At 34.9% G+C, this 20,292-nt stretch overlaps 1 protein-coding gene across 7 annotated transcripts in view; it reads left to right on the top strand.

Moving 5' to 3' along the window:
• The window catches only part of PAG1 (phosphoprotein membrane anchor with glycosphingolipid microdomains 1), a 249,680-nt gene that overhangs the window by 128,317 nt on the left and 101,071 nt on the right, over window positions 1–20,292 (top strand). For 3 of the 7 annotated variants that reach the window (XM_007486907.3, XM_056824143.1, XM_056824140.1), the window contains 2 exons: window positions 7,761–7,813; window positions 13,632–13,703. The gene's annotated coding sequence lies outside the window, so the exon portion shown is untranslated. Of the gene's footprint in view, window positions 1–7,760; window positions 7,838–13,631; window positions 13,704–20,292 lie in introns of all 7 variants that reach the window. The other 4 variants (XM_007486908.3, XM_056824142.1, XM_016431457.2 and 1 more) reach the window with 3 other exon arrangements.

Below are 20,292 nucleotides of genomic sequence, written 5' to 3'. Positions count from 1 at the left end.
TTTGAGTTCTCATAGTTTAATGCTACAGCAATCTCTACAATAATTTTTACAGTAATAAAGTTTAATCTTGCTGAATGCATTTTCATTATCCTAGAGTCTTCTCCAAGAAAAATGTAACCACTTTCTTCTACTTTTCCTTAAGTGACATGTTTATCAGTCTCCTCTCTCTCCATCCTATTATCCTCATACGGAAATATTCCATCTGGTAATGTAAAAAATAGAAAACATAAAAAGGATTTGTAGCCAGGTAGGCATAGGTTCAAATTCCTTCTCTGACACTAGCTACATGATTATAGGTAAGCCATGTCTACTTATCCAATCCTCAGTTCTCTCATCTGTAAATGGAGAGGAGAACACCTAGAATATACCTCACAGGTTGTTGAGAGGTTCAAATGAGAAAATGTACGTAGTTTCCAAAATTAACACACCATATAAAATATTAGCCAATGTCCCTCTTAAAATCTGATACTGACAACTTCAATATACATCCCATGTGGAATTTCAATGAAGAATAGCTTTTTAGTATTCTTTAGTTTTGTCTCTGAGCCACCTACCTATCTATCTCAATGAGAAATGCCAGAAATGTCAAACATGGGGGCAATGCTTCTTAGTATAGCCAGAACCAGGTGAAAATATAATTGGTAAATATATAGCAAAATAAATAAAATTGTAATTTGTGGTTTTCTAAATCAATATGCAATTGCAGAAATCCTTGAGTGTAGTTTAGTAGCCCCCATTTCTATATGAGCTTAACATCACTAATCCAAGCCAATACCCAATTTTACAAAAGAAGAAATGGAGGCCCAGAGTGTTTAAGTATTTTTTTCCTTGAGAACAAAGATCACAAATGGCAGAACCAAGATTTAAATCCATGACCTCTTATTCCAAAGTCATTTCCCCCTCCTACTGCTTGAGGCATCATAGAGTAGGAGGAAGAGCCCTGCCTCTGAAGTTAGAAGCATGTGAAGATGGGATTAACTCTCCTCTGCCCATTTTTAGATTTCATTACCAGAAGCTTATGCATCCCACTTACACTTGAATGGGGGAGGTGGGTGGGTGATGAACCTCCCCCACTCAATCCCATCTTCACAAGCAGGACTTAAAAAACCCAATGTTTCCAGATTCAAAGAGCAGCTCTCTTTCTACTATGATACATGGCCTCTAAAAATCACTCATTCAGTCTCCATTTTTTAAGTCCCTACTGTGTGCCAGGCACATTAAAGTATGTTAATGCTTTGATGATGCCCACCAGAATAATAAGAAATGGATTCAAGGGGTCTTGGAGGTAGTATAGAAGTTTAATTTTATTGCCATAGGGAACTCCTGATGTGATAATTCCATCTGCTGGTGGAGATTCCACATCCTGAGGCAGATCAGCTCTATTCCTCTCTAACTAATAGTTTGTCTGGAAGTTTGTAAAGTTAAATAATGTACCCATGGTCTTACAATTGGTATGTGTCAGAGGCAAGATCCAGGCCTTCTTTATTTCAAGCAGAACCCTCTATAGAAAGAGGATTCTTGGTTTTTAAAAAATGAATTGTTATTTATCCTGTCCAACAATGAATTTAATGACATTTAGCAACTTCTCCAATTTATTTATTACCCAAGGAATTCCTTAAGCCTTTTCTTCATACATTCATATGGTTAGTACAATTTATACCTTTATTCTTTTATGAGGAGTCAATTCTTTGTAGAGCAGTGAAGTGAAAGAGATGACTTCTCTATGGCCAACTCCTTTCCCCATCTTTCAGTGATTTTAAAACGCAGTGCTTTCAGAAACTCAGGAGCAATCCCACATGCTTGGGAACATTTGAATTTTCCACATTAGCCCAAGAGGGGACAATGATCACATTTGGGAACCCTGAGGAAACAAAACTCTGAGAAAACACTGTAAGAATGAGGACAAGTCATGCACATTCTTCCATGGTTAGATGGTCAGCACAGACATTGTTTCTATTAGAAATGAAGTAAGACATTCTAAATTTAATGGCTAAAATAAAGAAATGTACTTGCTATGTCCAGGTCATCAAGGACAAGAGAGCCAGGTCATCAAGGACAAGAGTTAATGATATCCAGTCCCACAAAAAGATGTGTGAATATGTGAGACTAAAAAAAAATTCAATTTTCTTTTTTCATGGAAAGATCTAATAAGAAAGCTTTCCATTGTCTTCTGGAAAATGTTCCATGAAGTATTCATTCTGAAAGATCATGACCGTGATTTTCTGTTAGGAAAATAGTTAAAAATGATGTAATAAGCATGTATGTATCTGTTTATGTCACATATATATATATATGTATATATACATATATATATATATATATATGTATGTAAACATGTACACATATTCTGGAAAGATCCTAAACCACAGACAAAGCTGTCAGCCTTGTTTGCTGAGTTTCAGATGTGTGTCTTTAGGCATTTTCTATACATGAATCATGAGCTTAGTGCAAAAGGAAGCTCAGGAAAAGCAGTTGGATTCATAGTCAACCTCAAAAAATAATGAATTTGCTGCCAATATTTTAAAACAAGTTGCTGTGTCATTTCTCAGAAGTTTCCCTGTTGGTTGGTGCTCAGTTTGTTGCTGGAAGCCGTTGTTTTTTTTTTTTAAGCCTTGAAATAGCATCTGATGAAACTCCTCCTTTCTTCTCTGTTGGTAGATGTTTGTTCACATACCCACGCACATACTGGAACACAGAAATTTATGAGCCAATTTAAGAGAAAATATACTTGTCAACTTTTTATGTTTAGAACTCAATGTGTATTTGGTATTACTTATTCCTTAGATTTCCAGAATAGAGTTTCAATTTAGCCAAAGCAAAGTGGTGTTTTTTCAATCACTCTTCATCCTAGTTAGACTGTTGGGGGGACTGAGGGGAGGCGCTGTACATTAGAGGAGCATTTTGTGATACTATTCATTCTCCCTTCTGACAGAGAAGACATTGTTTGCTCACTGTAATGGGCTTGGCAGGAATCTGTGCTGTGCATACAGAATCAGAAACTGTTAGACTAGAGAAGAATCTCCAAATTCCTAACACTGAATAAGCTAGGAGATTTTTAAAATGTTTTTAATAGCTTCTTGTTTCTGTAGATAGTAGTCAAAATTAGGTGGTGAAACATTTTTCCTTTTAAGTAATATTTTCCTCTACACTGCATTTTGTATGACTTACATGAAAAATCTGGCAATGATAATGATATAGTTATCTGAAAATGGCAACTACAAATGGAAAGTCTGAGTTTGAAATGAAGACTTGATAATACTGGAATCTGCTAAAATTAGACTATTTAATTTGACATGTATGTCTCTTGTCTCATTATTTTCTCTCTCAGACAGCTACTAGCTCTTTGTCCCTGCACAAGTTACTTGATCTCTCTGCTGTAGTTTCTTCATCCATAGAATGGTACCTGTTTCACAGAGTTGTTGTAAAGATCAGTGAGATCATGCTAAGTCAACAATATGGTAGGGACTGCGGGATGCAGAGAAAGGCAAAACAATCCCTACTTTCAAGGAGCTTACAGCGTAATGGGGGAAGACAGCGTCAATATATATATACCACTATATATAGTGTACATATATATATGTGTATATATATATATATATATATATATATATATATATGGTAACTATATACCAACAAAATATATGCAGGATAAATTAGAGAAAATAAATAGAGGGGAGGCAGTACCATTAAGGCAAATCAGGAAAGGTCTCTTGTAGGAGTTGAAGGAAGCCAAAAGGTAGAGATGAATAGTGAGAGAATTTCATGCATGGGGGACAGAAAAACATAATGGTACTCAGGGTAGTAATAAGGAATAGGGGAAGATAATGAGTTTTTGGTTTGGGACATATTGAGTTTAAGATGTCTATGGGACATCCAGTTCAAGATGTCCAATAGGCAGTTGGAGATGCGAGCCTGGCAGTCAGAAAACAGATTAGGGCTGGATAAAGTTCTGAAAGTTATCTGTATAGAAATGATAAACTGATGGGATCACCAAGCAAAAGCAGTCTAGTGAGAGAAGAGAAGATGGCCCAGAACAGAACCCTGGAGGACATCCGCCTTTTCGAGATGAAGAGCACATAGAGGAGAATGAGGAAAAAGCAGACAGATAAAGAGGAGGAAAACCTGGAGAGAATGGTGCCATGGAAACCTAGAGAGAAGAGACCATCCTGAGAGTAAGCTACAAGGGCTACAGAGAAGTCAAGAAGGATGAAGACTGAAAAAAGACTACTAGATTTGCCAATTAAGAGATCACTGGTAATTTTGGAGAGAAGAGTTTCAGTTTAATGGTGAGGTCAGAAACCACACTGCAGAGAGTTAAGAAGTGAAAAGGAAAAGAAGTAGAATCATACTAGGGAACACCAGTTAGAGTACACAGCCTTGTCAAAGAACTTAACCTTGAAAGGGAATATTGAACAAAAGGTATCAGGGACAGATGGACCCAATGAGTGTTTTTGAGGATGAGGATGTTTTAGGCACTAGGGAAGCAACCAAGAGAAAGGGAAAAACAGAAGATTAGTAAGATGAGACAGATTGCTGAGAAGACAAGAAGGTTAAGTATTATATGTCCAAACAAAGAGATTTTTCTTTCCAAGAAGAATCACTTCTTGTGAGATGGGTAGAGAAGGAAATCATAGCCAATGGCATCTGAGTGATATAAGATGAGCAAAGAAGTGGGAGCTCTAAGAGAATTTTTTTCAGTGAAATATGAGGCAGTGTTTCAGCTAAGAGAATAGAGCTGATGAGCAGAGAGAGGATGAGCAATGGGAGGTTCAAGTAAGAATGAAATGATTTGAAATAGTCACTGTGGTGATGGTGAGAGAAGAGATCACCTCTATAGCTTCAACAACTCTAAAACAAATGACTAGCCCAATTCTCAAACTCATAAGTTTGAGGCAAAAATTGTCATACATGAGGCTGGAGTGGAAGAAGCAAGGAAAGTTTGTCACCTTATATGTTCCTCAATACCAGAAATAAGTTCCTGTGACATAGGGATTATTTCAGTATTCATATTTGTATCCCCAGTACTTAACACATTGCCTGGAACATAGAGTAGGCACTTAATAAATGTTTGTTGATTGATTGATTGAGTTGGGAAGGTCTGTATGTATCTCCCTTGTCACAGAGTTAAAAAGGAACCAAGCCAGTCAGTCAACATTTATTAATTGCCTGCTATATTCCAGACACTATGCTAAGGTCAAAGATTACAAAGAAAGGCAAAAGACAGTCCCTTCCCTTGAGGAATTCACAATCTGATAGGAGCCATGTGCTGCTGGAATTTTTCCCAATTGTACTGAATATTTCCAAAATCCCTGGAATGGTAGTTTCAGATTCAAATGGTATGGTTTTTAAGAACTTATATGTATTCACTCAACCCAAAGACACTTAGTAGCAATGCAACCCTGAGCAAGGCACTTAACCCTGTTTGCCTCAGTTTCCTCATATGTAAAATGAGCTGGAGAAGGAAATGGCAAACTGCTCTAGTACCTTTGCAAGAAAACCCCAAACAGGGTCTCAAAGACTAGGACATGTTTGAAATGACTGAACAACAAAAAAAGAGATAAAAATTCCCATAAAATGTGGATATTTCTCCAAGAAGAAAACATTGGCTCTCACTGGGCAGGGTATGACCTATTGCTCCAGAACAGTTGTATCAAACTTAAATAGAAATGGGGTTGGGGGGAGGGGAGGGCACTAAACTCTATGTGTGAATCCCTACAGGCTGTACATCAACTTAGAAAATCACATGTTTATATGCTTCCTTTTAAAAATGTATTTATTGTTAAATAGTTCCCAATTGCATCTTAGTCTGTTTCGGACCATATTCTGGAGTGTTTGTTCTGAGTCACATGTTGAATTCAGTGAACCAGTTTTCTTTTTTTTTCTTTTCTTTCTGTCTTAGACTCAATACTGGATATTGGTTCTAGGGCAGAAGAGTAGTAAGAGCTAGTCAATGGAGGTTAAGTGACTTGCCCAGGGTCATACAGCTAGGAAGTGTCTGAGGTCAGATTTGAACCTAGACCTCCCATCTCTAAACTGGCTCTCAATCCACTTAGCCACCTAACTGTTCCCTAGTGAATCATTTCCAAGGAGGAGATAGATTGAAGGGAACCCTAAGGATTTGGGTGCTAAATCAATCCACTTCCTTCTTCGAGATATTAGAGGTGTACTAAAAACAATGGATCAGTAACTTATTTTATAGAAACTGAGCTAACCCCAAAGGTTCAGCAGCCAAGAATCGATGGATCTCACTCAAAATGTATCAAATGCTCTTTCCCTCCCCCCTTTTGGGCTTAGAAAGCAATTGAGTGGGAGGAGGTAGAGTATCTAAATGCCCCTTTTTTTGTGACTGGAGCTCTTACTGACAGGCTAAGCTAATGTTGTAAACTGTCTGCATAAATTATGTGAGAATGAACACTTTGTAAACTGATAGATTAGAGAGATCTTTGGCAGACATTTAGTTTAATTTTATTTAAAAAATAATAAAAGGTAGATGACTTGCCTCCTCAGCAAGATATAGCAAGTGTCAGAACTGGGGTTTGAAACCAGTCTTCTGACTCCAAGTTCAGTGTGTGCCATGCAAATTCCTTTTCTGATGTTTCATTGCAAAGGTGACCCAAGGCCCCTGGGGCTTATGCCAGTGGACTGTAAGCAGAATGATATTTACAATAGAGTGCAAGCATAATAATGTTGCCTTGTGATTTTGAACTCTTGTTTCTTTATCTAAAAGGGAAATCAGCTTCAGAGCTGTTGTGGATATACCTAGGGCTGATCAGAGCTGATTTCAGAAGGTGGAGCTAAGATAGAGTACCCTCAGTGGGCACAGAGTACAGAGGGTCTCTGTTACATTTCAGCAGGGTCTGTGAACTTGGGGAAAACTTACAGCTCTTTCATTATGGGTTTTTTTTTAAATTCTGCATATTTTAATTTTTATATTTGAAAATATATTAAAATTTGTATATTGAAAATAGGCCCATGACACAAAATAGTTAAGAACTCATGCTTTAATGGCATTCAAAAAAGACCCATATTCCAAGCCAGTAATGCTAATGTTACTTCAGGAACATATTTAAAGTGCAAAAATACATTCAGATCTCCAAATCAGAATACCAAGGACACAACTGACTCTGATGTATTTTAAAAATATTTTTCCATGTTTACATATTTCATTTTATTCCCCCTTCTCTCTTCCCTCCCCTCTCCCAGATCCAATAAGCACTTCTATTGGGTTATATAAATGTTATCACTTTTACCTATTTTTAATTTTTTTTTAATTTTCAAAAATATTTTTTTCTGATTTTGCCTGAAAAACAGCATGAGCAAATCTCTCTTTTTCATTTTCATCCACCAAGAGGCCACCCCATTCCAAATCTGTTGATTTGTGTTTCCAGGCATGGTTAACCAGGAAAGCATGCCCTAGAAAGAGGAGAAAACTGGAATGAGATGGTTATGAAGAATATGAGGGTCCATTACTTTACACTTCTCAGTACAGGTCAGCATCCTCCTTGGAAACCCAAGGATTGTCTTTCCTGAGTCACATGCCTGAGTACTCCATGCCCTTTTGATTCTTATTAGAGTTTCTCTCCTTTAATCAACTTTAGGGCAATTGGATTTTTTTTTCCTTCCCAGTTAGACTCTGCAAGGAAAGAAGAGGGAATACACAAATAATGAGGATGAATTTCTAAATAAGCAGACAAATAAAATTCATCTATATTTCTAAGAAATTTTTAGAGTTAATAAATATCCTGTGCATTTTGTTACAGAAACGAGAGTACATGATTTCTACTGAGAAGCTGGATGGGCCTCTTCTTGGAAGGTGAGAAAGGGAGAGTTTCTAATTGTAAGTCTACCATCAAGTAGTTATGTGACTTTGTCTCTTTCTCTCCAAACCAGTTGCTCTTGATGACTTTATTCTTTTTGTCAATGGAAACACTACGCGCTCAGATATCCAAGTTCAACAATCTATGATCATTAACTTTTCCATCACCCAAACTTCCATATCTAGCCATTTAAGTCCTTTCCACTATCTTTCAGATCCCTCCCATTATTTTTATTCTCACTATTATAGCTTGGCACAGATTGTTACTATTTTCTACCTGGACTAATATAATATATCAGTGTCCTAAGTAGCCTCTCTGCCTCCAACCTCATTCCTGTTCTAGTGTCCCAATCACACCCCTGCCATAATAATCTTCTTTGTGAATAGGTTCAATCATGGTGTTCCATAGTCCAAAGCCTTCCAATGGTCCTCTATTAGTCCCTAAATAAGTCCAGATTCAACCTGGGGGGGGGGGGGACTAGAACTTTACACATCTCTAACAAAATGGAATCATTTCAGTACTCAGTGCAAAATCAGGGTAAGACACTGAACCAGATCAGATGAGGAATTTCTTTACAGGGTTCCAGCAGCCTTCACACTCTCCAGTGGCCCCACACATCAGCAGCTTTTTCCTCAGCCATTTTCAGGACCTTCAGTCACCCACCATCCTCATTCCCACCCTGACTGCTTTATGCCAGTCTTTTCCATGTGCCATGCCCAGCTCAGCTACAAGTGACATTGTTCTGTAGTTTTGCTTCTACACCCTTGCTGTTTCCATCCTTTGTTGCCCCTTTCACCAGGCTTTGCCTTTTAAAATCCTTACCACCCTTCAAGTGCTAGTCGAAATCTCCCCATCCCTCTTGCACCCAGTCAGAATTGATTGCTTTTTCCTCTCTCAAACCTTGCCTCTCACTTTATATCTTACATCTTTGTACCCACTATGAATAGTCTATTGATTCTGTTCATCATTTATTGCATACTTTAAAAGAAAAGCTTGTTGTATATAATAGAGATTTGTATTTTCATGTACAATCCTCTTTTTTCTATTCTACTTTGTATGCTGAAACACTCATTATATTTAATGTTAGCTTCAGGATTTTTTTTTTTAAATTAAGATTCTTTTCCTCAATACAGTTATCATGACTACTATTAAGCTATCATACATTTGTATATTTCTTTGCCTTAAACTGCAATTAGATTGCAGATTTCGTAGCTGCAGAGAAAATGCCTTAATTATCACTGTAACTAGTCCAGTGGTTTGCACATACTTAAATTTTTTAAGAATACTTAAATGATTTCATTATTGACAGGAAGAATTTGTCAACTTCTGAAACTATAGGCATTTGTACTCATTGTGACAGTAATAGAATTATATCCACTTATACCAAAACACTTCTGCAAACTGGGCTGTCTCATTTTCTCTACTCTCTGCAGAGAGCATATCTGTAAAAATATCTTTACTTCCTGTAGCATCAATACAAATGAAACACAAAGGATCCTGAATATCTCTCGAGAGTACATTGTTTTTGTGGAACACAATTGTTTTCCCATTTGCCTTCAATCCTCACATAACACTGTTTTTAAAAGATTCATTTAATATGGAATCCTGAGAATGAATTGCCATAGACATTGTTCCATTGATGCAGATTATACCCATGCTATGATGATCTTCAAAAGTCATGGTCACCAAAAAGAAAAAGAAAAAAACAAAAACAAACAACCTGGACTTCTCCAAATGTAATCAAATTAGTTTTGAAATCAAAGACAGAAAGAGATGACACAGGGCCTAGTAGATTGTAAAATAAATACTATTGAGGACCAATAACAGAGCCAGATGAACAGATTATGTTGTTGTTCAATTGTGTCTAACTCTAACTGACCCTATTTTGGAGTTTTCTTGACATAGATTCTGGAGAGATTTGCCATTTCCTTCTCCATCTCATTTTACAGATGAGGAAACTGAGGCAAACAGAGATTAAGTGACTTGCCCAGGGTCACACCATGTCTGAGGTCAGATTTGAACTCTGGGAAGATGAGTCTTCTTGATTCCAAGCTCAGTGCTCTATCCACTGTGCCTATAAGCAGATTACAAAATGATAAACCATTCTTCCCCTTCTTTTTACTGAATCCCCATCATCCTAGAACCCACTTGTTCAGTTTCCTGTCCTTGCACTGTGATCTGCGAAAAGAGATGAAATGTCAAATTGTCCTCGATGATGCTGACCTTGCAGTTTGTTGTAACAGTCCTAATATAGTTTATATTTTCTTTCTATAATGATAGATATGATTAGAAAACTTTTTCTTCCTATACTTAAACCAGTGGCATTCATACTCTAAGCATTGCCCTATTTTATGCTGACAATATGACTTGTATGTGAGAAAATCCATTTTTCTTATTCTATTCAATTTTCTTGGACTTTCCATTCATTGTGTGCATAGACACTGGGGCATTTATCCTATCATCCTCACTGATATGTTTGTTAAGTTCTGACTACTGACTTTACCCTTTGCCAGTCCTGGAAGCATACAAACATTTATTCTGATTTTTCTCGCACTGATAATACTATATCCTAACAATCCTAATCTGTTTTTTAATATATGTTGAAAATGATGATTACATGTAATTGGAAAAATTAAGTCTTTGAATTAAAAAAAGTTTGTCCTTACTTTTTTAAAACTGGCATGGCATTTCTCAGTGATTTTATATTGTTTTTTTCTGTACCTTTCACTGTCTTAAACCCAACAGTCATCAGTGCTGACTATTAAGTTACACAGTGACAAAGAAAAGCAGAAAGTAATTTCTGCTTGTGGCTTTAAGGATAAGTATGTCCAGATGGATGAAGAATACTTTACATCTAGCTAGCTATATGTAACAAGCTACAAAATTTCCAGGTGAGTTATTCCTGGCTCTGATATTAAAATTTTTGGGGAAAAAAAACTAACCTTTTTTACTAGGATATGAATACTGAAAACTGTTTGGCAACTTGTACAACATTGCTAGTGTTTGGATTTTGTTATTTATCATAGAACATGAGGCAGAAGAAAATATTTGATGCTTCTCTCTCTAAGAAATACAACTGCTTAACATTCCCTTTTCTAACCTAACAATTCATTCTGAATCCAAATGAGTCAGCCTTATTACAAATGTATTTTCTACAAATATTGGCAGGAACCCAATATTTGCACTTGTAAAATAAATAATAAAACTATTCTCAGCATTATTGAGTTTCTCTAGGCAACTGTCTTCTAAATTCTGCCTTTTCCTTTCCCACACACTACTGTGCTTCCTTATTTCAGGGTCTTATTGGTCCAGTCTGAAATGAGAGTTGATTGATTGCTCCTTTTCATTCCTGTTAGCATTCTCTTCTGAACACACCTTTTACCTATTGTTAATTTCATAATCTAAACTCTGCATTTGCCTGTACAGTGTGAGAATTTAGTCTCTTTTTCTAACATTGTCTAAATATTAGAGGAAAGAATCTCTCTACTACTACTAAAAGTAATCTTACTTTTCACTTTGTTAGCAAAGTGAATTACAAAGCACAAATACTAGTTTGAATTATATGGTAAAGATAATGTTTTTAAAATTTTACTCCTATTCTGTGGGTTACAATAAATGTACTAATAAGAGTAGTAAAGGATTGACAATTGTTCTCCTAAATCTACATTAAATACCACATTAGAGAATCTTTTAAGAAATGCCATCATTTATGTGACTAAAAACAAAACCACCTAGCATCTATAAATCTATCTTTTCCTAATACATCTTTGGATCACATAAGCATATAAGACTTGAAAGGATTTTTTTTAATGCATCTTTACACCTACATCTACTAAGTGACAACTTTCAAGTTCCATGATAGTACACCAGCACTCTGGCCATTGTCATTTATGCATTTGTGGGATATTTGTGGGTCTTAGGATTCTACTACCCTAGTACAAATGATTGTGTTTTTCCTCCAAATTTTTAATGTCAGAGCCAGAAATTAATTCCCCTGGCTAGACAGAAAGGGATGCTTCATCTGTCTGGATAGATTTTCCCCTTAAAGCTACAAGCAGAAATTACTTTATCCTGTTCTGCTTCACTTTGTGGCTTAGTACTGATGGTCAAGACTAGCATCTTTAATCTAAGATAAAATTTTTTCTTTTTCTTTTTATAATTCAAAGATTTTATTCTCCCAATTACATGTAATCATCATTTTAGTATATATTTTCCAAAATCATAACATCCAAACTCTTTCCCTCCCTCTCTTTCCTCCCCCCACTTGGATATGGTAAACAATCTGAGCCATACGTGTATCATTATGCAAAACACACTTCCATATTGGCCATTGTTGTAAAAGCACACCCCAAAACCCCAACATAAAACCATAAATACACTGATGTGAAAGATAGTATGCTTTGATCAGCACCTACCTGCCTCAGTAGTTCTTTGTCTAAGGGAATTGTCCTGGATCATTGTATTGCTGAGAGTAGCCAAGTTTTCACAGTTCATCATACAATATTGCTGTTATTGTGTATAATGTTGTATATAATGTTCCCCTGCTTATTTCACTCTGCATCAGTTCATGCAGATCTTTCCAGCTTTTTCTGACATCATCTTGTTCATCATTCCTTATATCACAATAGTCTTCCATCACTAACATGTACCATAATTTATTCAGCCATTCCCCAATCAATGGCCATCCCTTCAATTTCTAATTCTTTGCCACTACAAAGAGCTGCTATAAATGTTTTTGTTCAAGTACATTATTTCCCCTTTTTATTATCTTTTGAGGATACAGACCTAGTAGTAGTATTACCAGATCAAAAGATATGCTCAATTTTATGGCCTTTTGGGCATAGTTCCAAATTGTCCTCAAGAATGGTTGGATCAGTTCATGCATTAGTGTCCCAATTTTGCCACATCCCCTCCATTTATCACTTTCCTTTACTATCATATTGGCCAATCTGATACTTGTGAGATGGTACCTAGTATTGTTTTAATTTGCATTTCTCTAATCAGGTGATTCAGAATATTTTTTCATTTGATTATTGTTAGCTTTGATTTTTTTCATCTGAAAATTGCTTGTTCATATCCTTTGACCATTTAGGATAAACTTTTAAAATAGGAGTTGTTTATCAGAGAAATTATTGGCATACCAAATTAAGGTTAGAACATTATTATATTTTAAAATTTGTTGAAGGCATTCCTTGACATAACTAAAAAGAAAAAATGTAAGAGACATGATTTTAAAAATTCCCTAAGCCCTTTCATTACCATCTGAAACTTTGAATTGGTATAGTTTGCAAACTGGTATTGATTTTTTCACTCTAAGTCCACAGATATTGTTCATTCATTCTTCTTCAAAAACACTCACAGAATTTATGATATATGGAAGGTACCATTAGAAGAAATCACGTTACATTATTCACTTTCAGTTCACCCCATTCCAGTGTCTGGAATATTCTTTATAGTAGGTAGGGTGAAAATATAGATTTTCTGACACCATCCCAAGCTGTCTCAAACAGAGTTTTCTAGAATTGGTCAGAATTATTAGCTTGAAATGCATCAACTTTTCCTTACCTGGAGTTGCTAAAAATCATTCCATCTATTTTTCTAACAGACATAGAAAAATGTCCTGGATGAATTAGGAATGGGTTTCCTACTGGTTAGAATTTACATGTAAGTAGGGAAAACCTCTGGCTTACCTTCAGATCAGTAGAATTCTATTATTTGTAAAGGAAGTGAAAGACAACATACAGAAATGTTTTGTCATTGTAGTGAATGGTAGGCATATAATTTTTAACATAAAAATTATTCATCATTTTTCAGCACATTTGAATTTTGGATCCTATCAAAAGAAGAATTACATGAATTCATTCTTCCAAAATACACCACTGACAGGTAAGAAGCACATATATTAATAAAATGATAGCAGTTATTACATGGCTATCTATTATAAGAATGAACATACAAATAACATTCTGATAGTATATATGACAAGTCAAGTCAACAAACACTTATTAAGCACCTACCAAATGCCAGGCACTGTTCTAAGTTCTGGAAATTCAAGAAAGAGACTGAAAAAACCAGCCTTTGCTATCAGAGAGCTCACCATCCAATAAGGGAGACAATGTGTAAACAATTATTCCAGTAAGATATATACTCAATTAACTGGCGATAATTTCATAGGAAAGGAACTAAAATTAAGGAAGCCCAGGAACGGTTTCTTGAAAGATGTGTTATGAGATAATTTATAATGAGATATAATGATATATTTTATATTATGTACATATTTTAATATATTTATGATATACTTAATATAAGAAGATAAATTAGCTCTTAAAATGAGTATCTCATGCTAATGAGCTTTTTATATTTTATAATACATTGTATTAGCATGTATTGTATTTATTAATAGTTAATAAAATCTGTAGTGATTTAAGTGATACTTTAATTTAGCCCCTAATAAAAGTTTATATGTCTAATTATACTTCATGATTATTAGGCCTTACTAAATGCTGTTTAGGAGAAACAAATTCTGATTTTGTGTTTGTATGTAATTAGGGAATCACTCATTGGATTGCTTTTTCTTAATTTATTTTAATTCTGTCATTGTCTTATAGAAGACATGATCCACATGAATTATGTCATCCCAAGGTTTTGATTGCATGCATAGCAAAAGAAGAAAGCGTGTGATACATAAGGCTGCCTTTTACATTCAACTTAATAGTAATGGCCATTCCTGATAGTGACAGCTCTGATGCAGAATAACCCAAGAGTGATGTCTGTTAGTGGGAGATAAAGATGGGGATATTTTGGGGTGAGAGTTATTTATATCTCCTTCTGCCTAATTCTCAACAATTAGGAGACTTATCAATTGTAAAGTCTGAGGAGAAGAAAAAAGATTGTAGGCATGGTAAAGTAAAGAATGTGAAAAAGAAAATTTAAAGTAGAGGAAATTGTATTTTCAACAATGTGAAAGAAAATTCTTTGCCCTAAATTTCCATCTCACAAATGTTGAGTTAGAATTAGATAGTTATTCTAAAAGTAGTTCAGGAAAAAAAAAATCATCCTCCATGTAGTAATGTGCTGCCTTAATTTGCTACCAGTAATGCTGTCATACCTTCTCAGAGCCTAAGACAGATCCATGAGCTTAGTGGTGTGTGCAGATGGCAGTCCCTTCCAGCCTTCTCATCCTCAGATCCATAAGCTTAGTGGTATGTGCAGATGGCAGTCCCTTTTAGCCTTCTCATCCAATGCAATTCTCATGCACATATTTCTGTAAATTCTCTATAGAGAATCAACTGAATATTTTGAAGGCCATTCTCTAATCCTTTTAATATTTTTATGGAATCATTCTATCACTCAGGATTTTTACCTTTTCATTTTTATTATTATTTTTTTTACTTTTACCTTTTTAGAAGTAGCTTAGTGTAGTGGATAAAGCACCATGCCTGGAGTCAGGGAGATCTGAGTTCAAATATGGCCTCAGATACTTACCCTGTTTCCCTCAGATTCCTCATCTGTAAAATGAGCTGAAGAAGGAAATGGCCAACTATTCCAGCATCTTCGCCAGGAATATACTATGGACAGCATCCATGGGATTATATAGAGTTAGGAACAAATGAACAACAATAAAAAATACTTTATCATCATTATATTATCATGGGAAAGAAAGTCTGACCTTGTTGGGTTGGGATAGTCTAGAAAAGACTTGAGGGGGCAGCTGGGTAGCTCAGTGGATTGAGAGCCAGGCCTCGACATGGGAGGTCCTAGGTTCAAATCTGGCCTCAGACACTTTCCAGCTGTGTGACCCTGGGCAAGTCACTTGATCCCCATTGCCTAGCCCTTACCACTCTTCTTCTTTGGAAACAATATACAGTATTGGTTCCAAGACAGAAGGTAAGGGTTTATTATTATTTTTAAAAAAAAGAAAGAAAAAAGACTTGAAACTTGCTATGACCCATAAATTAAAAAAAAAAAAACAGTTACTTTTGATCCATAGGAAAAAAATCAAGATAATATTAATTTATATTTTCAGTGCCCTGATAGCAAACAGAACTGTATATCTTAGAGCATGATCAGTCATAATCAGCTCAAATTTATTAAATGCCTACTGTGTGTGAGGCATTTGGGGATACACTCAGCTCTGGGGATACATAGAAAAGCAAAAAACAGTGGGGATTCTGAAAATCAGCACCATAATATCCATATGTACTGAATTTATATGAATAACAGGGAAATAGTTTTTATTTCATGCTACTACTTTGGTAGGATTCCTCAAAATCTATGCCAGTTGACACCCTCTACTGCTCCATAGCCCCCTCTCTCTATTTCACAATTATTTGGCAACCTGATCAGCTCTCCTGAATTCATTTATTATCCCTTTATGATGGACTTGCAACTTTATATATACAGCCCTAATTTCTCTCCTGAACTGGTATCAGCTCCCTGAGAGATGTCTCTAGTTGTAAATCTCATAGATGTCTCAAGCTCAATATATCCAAAATGAAACTTTTCCCTCTCCCAAGACCCATTCCTCCTCTAAACTTTCTCATTTCTGTTGATTATACCTCTATTGTTTTTGTTGTACAAATTTACAACCTTCATATCACCCTTAAATTTTCCCTCTCTCCCATTGCTCAGATCCAGTGGGTTATCTTGTTGATCTACCTCTGAATATATTTTTTGCATATTTCCCCTTCTCTCTATTCTCAAATTCTTTGCCCAGGTTTAGGTCTTCATTATCTCTTACCCAGACCACTGCAATTTTACTCCAGGTTCTCCCTTCTCTAATTCTTCACATAGTCTACAAATTGATATTCCTAAAGCACAAATCCAGACATGCCACCTTTTTATGGAAGAATCTTCAGTTAGCTCTCTACTCTTCTTTGATAAAATTCAAAATTTCTAAGCTGGCATTCATGGTCCTCCACCATCTGGGTTCCACTGACTTTTCTAGTCTTATTTAACATTTCTACACTTTGTGTAGTCTCTTCCAATTTTAACAGCCTACATTAGTACCAATGATCTCCTTTTTGGGAATGTTCTCTCTTCTCACTCTGTCTACGAAAATCCTTGGATTCCTTCCAAACACAGCTCAGGTGCTGCCTCCTCTGTAAGCACCCTGATCCCTTCAGGTATTAACACTTGTCACTCTCTATTTTATTACATCATAATAAAATTATAAATTATAAAATTATAATATTTCTAATAAATTCAATAAATAGTAAATGCAAAGTAAAAATAATATAATATATTGCCAACTATATAATATTAATATAATAATATATAACTAAATGAATAATATAAAATATATAATAAATATAACAAAACTTTAAAATTAAATGCAAAGGATGAATAATATAATAGCATAATCAGCATAATATAATATGCTATTATAATATTTCATACTTTGCACTTGCTTATTTGTGTATGTGTACACAATTCTGTGTATTTGTGCCCTCCCCAACCTTCCATAGAATGTAAACTGTAATAACAAAATTTTATTTTGTTTTTAATTTTTGTCTTTGTAACTGCAATGCTTAGGATAGTATGTTACATATGATAGAACTGAGGTAAATGAGTTTTAAATTAAATTGAAATGTAATATTAAAGTATTTTAAATAAATCTACTTCCTGGAGACTCACATTTCTCATCTAAACCCCCAGGTTCTGCAAGAAGCCTTCTCTAGTCTGCCTTAATGCTAGTGCCTTTGCACTATCTCCAATTTATCCCTAATGTATTTTGTTTGTAATGGTTGTTTTCATGTTGTTTCTCCTATAAGGTTGTGAGCATCTTGAGGTCAGGGACTATTTTTGTCGCTTTGAATCCGCAGCACTCAGCACAGTGACTAGGCACATAGTAGGTGCTTAATAAATGTGCATTCACTTTACTGTTCTCCTGCTAGAAGAGCATAATCTCTCTGGCAGGGCCTTTCAAAATATCGTGCTTTGGGGTTTGAGCCTGGTATTATATGGCATGTCGACCATTGGAAGACCAGCCTAGTCAGGTTTAGAGACATGTATCACAATAAGTTTGGCAACCAGGTGATAATATTTTGGGCTACGTTGTTTCATGAAGACTTTTTATTATTGTGATCTCCCTCAGTGATGGAATAACTACAGTAATTTTAAAAATTATTAATGTATTTTACTCTCCAAATATTTACATATTCAGAATGTGTACAATGTAATTTATATATCTATGCATAATATGTATGTGTGTATATGTATATACACAACAAATGTAAAGCTGCTAGAGGTTACATCAGTGACTAAAGCTTCTTGTGTGAAATTTTTAAATCCCAACATAAAGTTGACAAGAATATGTACACCAACAATTGGAAAAAAGAGAAATATAGCATCTTTTTTTAAGTCCACATAAATTTGACTCCATCAAAATAACTCATGAAATAATTACTTAATTTTATTATCCAAAGTAGAAAACACATGCTATTTTTGCCAAACTTCTCAGTTGTGAATTTAAAAATTAGTTGTGTTTAAAATCTATTTTCAGAGTTTATTAAATGTTGTATGTTTTTCCCCTGTTGAATAGAAAGATAAAGTACATGGGGCAGTGAGGTAGCTTAATGGATTGAAAAACACAATACAGGATACAATACATAATAATGATTCCAAAATGGAAAGTAAGAGTTCAAAGAAATAAAGGTAAAGTAAGAATGGTGAAAGTATGGAAAAGCTTACTTTTTCATGATATTTATTTTGCACAAGATCACAATATGTCTTTTGTTAGAGATGACTAGATTTGGTAGCAGTTGCCATCATGCTTTCTTTGCTACAAAGAAAACTAAAATATATTTATTGAGTAGAAATGGTCAACTAAGGAAATTGAACCAAACACAGAAAAATTATGTATTGAATTTAGATGTCAAGGCCTCTTTTAGCGGACAATAATTATTTTTTAAAAGATTTTTATAGCCATATGAGAAATGAAAGAATTTATATATTCTCATTCATTTCATTCAATGGCCTACCATTACTGTTCTCTGAGAATTAGCCAAACTATACTGAGTATTGACTGTATAGAATGGCAAATTGATATATAAATTCCTTAGGACTCTCTTTGATTACATTTTTAAAAATTCTTTCTTTCTGGGAATATGGCTACTAACATCTGAGTAGTGATTTTAACTGAGAGAAAGAGACTAAAAAAAAATATCTAATTCCTTGCAAATAAAATTTCATCTGTATCCCTTTATTTTTTAATTTTTTTTTCAATTACATATAGAAACAATTTTTGACAATTGTTTTCTGATATTTTCCTATTCAGATTCCTTTCACCCCTCCCTCCTGCCCCTCTCTGAGGCTGTCAATAATCCAATATAGGTTATACCTGTGCTTTCATGCAATACATATTTCCATATTCTTCATGTCATGATTGAAAATCTCTACCAAATAAACATTTAAAAATTTCATTAAAGAAATAAAGTGAAGGATGGCTTGCTTTTATCTGCAGTCAGATTCCAACAGTTCTTTCTTTGACTTTGGATTCAATTTGTTTGTTTGTTTTTTCAATCAGGAATCCCTTGGGGTTATCTTGGAACTTTGTTTTGCTAATGATCACAATTGATCATCCTACAGTATTTCTGGTATTGTATATACTATTCTCCTGGTCTTCTTCACTTCCCTTTGCATCATTTCATATAAATCTTTCCAGTTTTTTTTTTTCTGAACTCATCCTGTTCATCACTTCTCATGGCTCAATAGTTTTCCATTATAACCTTAAAACACAGCTTGTATAGCTATTCCTCAATTGATGCATATCCCATTAGTTTATAATTCTTTGCTACTACAAAAAGAGCTGTTAATCTTTTCCCTCTGTTTCTGATCTCTTTGGATACAGACCCGGGAGTGGTATTACTGGGTCTAAGTGTAAGGATAGTTTTATGGCCCATTGAGTCTGGTTTGAGATTGCTCTCCAGAAATGTTGTATCAGATATTCACAACTTCACCACCAGTGCATTAGTGTCCTGATTTTGCTGCATCCCCTCCAACATTTATCATTTTCCTTTTTGGTTAGCTACTTTGATAGTTATCAGGTAGTCTCTCAGAGTTGTTTTAATTTACCTTTTTCTGATCAATAGATTTGGAGCATTTCCTCATTTGACCAGATAGTTTTAATTTCTTCATTGGAAAATTGCCTGCTTATAACCTTTAACCATTTGTCATGTGGTAAATGCTTTGTATTTTTATAAATTTGATTTAGTTCTTTATATATTTGAGAAATGAAGCCTTTTTCAGACTTTACTTTTAAGAATTTTTTCCCAATTTGTAATTCCCTTTCTAATATTAGTTGCATTGGTTTTTGCACAGTAAGTTTTAAATTTAATGTAATCAAAATTGTGCATTTTATTTCTAAGAATGTTCTCCATGAACATTGTCATAAACTTGTTTTGGTAATAAATTCTCCCTTTATCCATAAGCCTGACAGGCAAACTTTTTATTGTTCCCCTCATTTGATTATGGT

This window comes from Monodelphis domestica, chromosome 3, assembly GCF_027887165.1.
Source record: "Monodelphis domestica isolate mMonDom1 chromosome 3, mMonDom1.pri, whole genome shotgun sequence".
Taxonomy (NCBI): Eukaryota; Metazoa; Chordata; class Mammalia; order Didelphimorphia; family Didelphidae; genus Monodelphis; species Monodelphis domestica.
This window is presented reverse-complemented; position numbering and strand designations above follow the sequence as displayed.